The sequence below is a fragment of the Notolepis coatsorum genome (genome assembly GCF_963971535.1).
Source record: "Notolepis coatsorum genome assembly, chromosome: 15".
Classification (NCBI taxonomy): Eukaryota; Metazoa; Chordata; class Actinopteri; order Aulopiformes; family Paralepididae; genus Notolepis; species Notolepis coatsorum.
This window is the reverse complement of record NC_140179.1, coordinates 98902237-98904736: the sequence shown is the minus strand read 5'-3', so window position 1 is coordinate 98904736 and position 2500 is coordinate 98902237. Positions and strand designations below refer to the sequence as shown.

At 41.6% G+C, this 2500-nt stretch overlaps 1 protein-coding gene across 1 annotated transcript in view; it reads right to left on the bottom strand.

Moving 5' to 3' along the window:
• dock4b (dedicator of cytokinesis 4b) overlaps positions 1-2500 on the bottom strand; it is a gene marked incomplete at its 3' end in the record, with an annotated part of 397129 nt that overhangs the window by 182260 nt on the left and 212369 nt on the right.

Here is a 2500-nt window from a genome sequence, read left to right as displayed (position 1 = left end):
GTAGGTTAAACACTGGAAAGGCATTACTGTTATACTGTGACTTGTTTACATATATTTTGTATCGTCATGTTTAGTTTCCGGTTCGATTCTGGCTCCCGTGTGTCAAAGTGTCCCTGATATTATTTAACCCCTAACTGCTCCCAATGAGCAGGTCGGCACTTGGCCTGGTTGCTTCTGCCATGGATGCGTGAGTGAATGGGAGAATGTGAGGCATACTGTACATTGTGAAACGCTTTGGATAAAAGGTGTTAATATAAATGCAGTCCATTTATTATTTTATCTATCGTCTCCAATTCGCCACCTACAATTCACCATTTTCTTTTTGAAAACCTGTTCACACAAAAGTCACCTTTTTAAGGAAAACCTTAGTCATCGTCGGATGTATGCTATTTATGCTACAACAGGGTTGAGATAGGTGTCATGAGCCCTACAGTCATGACCCTTTGCTCAAGCACCACGCCGCAAACCTTTATTTCCAGTACACTCGGTTCTTTCTTGTTATCATTCATTTGTAGGCTACTTTTATGTTCAGCTACTCAATGGGCACCGTTGATTTAGCCTCAGTACTCCTAATTTTAGCTACTCCTGTTGGAGATATAAGGATCAGCAATTCTCACTAAATAACATGATTGAGTTGCCCCCTACCTGTGTGGGCTGCTGTGGTAAAAAAGTACAATGGGACTCTGTGGAGAAATCATGACACTCCCCTGACTAAAAGTATAATGGAGATCTATGGAGAAACCATGGCACTCCCTGACTAAAAAGTATAATGGAGATCTATGGAGAAACCATGGCACTCCTCTGACTAAAAGTATAATGGAGATCTATGGAGAAACCATGGCTCTCCCCTGACTAAAAGTATAATGGAGCTCTATGGAGAACCATGACACTCCCCTGACTAAAAGTATAATGGAGCTCTATGGAGAAACATGGCACTCCCCTGACTAAAAGTATAATGGAGCTCTATGGAGAAACCATGGCACTCCCCTGACTAAAAGTATAATAGAGCTCTATGGAGAAACTATGACACTCCCCTGACTAAAAGTATAATGGAGCTCTATGGAGAACTATGACACTCCCCTGACTAAAAGTATAATGGAGCTCTATGGAGAAACTATGACACTCCCCTGACTAAAGGTATAATGGAGCTCTAGGAGAAACCATGGCACTCACCTGACTAAAAGTATAATGGAGCTCTATGGAGAAACCATGGCACTCCCCTGACTAAAAGTATAATGGAGCTCTATGGAGAAACCATGGCACTCCCCTGACTAAAAGTATAATAGAGCTCTATGGAGAAACTATGACACTCCCCTGACTAAAAGTATAATGGAGCTCTATGGAGAAACTATGACACTCCCCTGACTAAAAGTATAATGGAGCTCTATGGAGAAACTATGACACTCCCCTGACTAAAGGTATAATGGAGCTCTATGGAGAAACCATGGCACTCACCTGACAAAATTTTTAATGGTGCTCTATGTAGCAAGGACATGTCCAATGTCTTTTGTGGTGTTTGTGATCATATAATTTGTTTAAATCTTTAGGTTCTGTATTTATTATTTTATTATTCCAACGAGAGCCCTCGCTGCCAGGTGAAAAAAGAGTCACTGGCTGTCGCCGCACGTGTCGGAGGAAGCGTGCGGATGACGCGTGCGGATGACTTCAGGGTTCCCTTGTACCGACCAGTAGGAGAACATGCGCACAACAATCAGGTAGGGGAGGGCGGGGGGGATTGGCATAACGACTAAATTGGGACGGCGAGAAAAACAGAAAAAATTATAAAAATAATAATAATAATAATAATAATAATAATAATAATAATAATAATAATAATAATAATAATAATAATAATAAATAAATAACAATATATATATAATCTGCCCCATTGTTCTGACGGGGATTACGTTAATGTTTGCTTCCTTCATGCACACACACGTGGACGAGAAACCCGTCTATAAGAACAGCAGCCAAATGTGCAGAATGTACAGTAAGTGTACTGTACATAAAAACATCAAAGCGGAGGACACAAGTCTTTTCAATAAAACAACAGTGAGATGTTGGGAGTCATAACATCATTTCCCACCACAAGCATAAAGTCAACTCCTATTAGACGAGCCCCATGTGCCCCAGGGTGTAGCAGTGGCACTGCCAGTAGTAATGAGGCGCTGTGCTCTAGTGGGCACACAGTCTCCCAGTGTAGCTACACACAGCACAGTAACACCAGCTAGTTATGAGAGAGGAGGCTCCATGTCCTCCCCAAAGCACAGAGAGACAGAGAGAGAGAGAGAGAGAGAGAGAGAGAGAGAGAGAGAGAGAGAGAGAGAGAGAGAGAGAGAGAGAGAAATAGAGAGAAAAGTTAGAGAGAGAGAAGATAGAGATAGATATATATATAGAGAGACCGGTAGAGAGAGAGAGAAAGAGAGAGAAAAGATAGACAGAGAGAAGATAGAGAGAGAGAAGGTAGAGAGATAGATATATATATAGAGAGAGAGAGCGG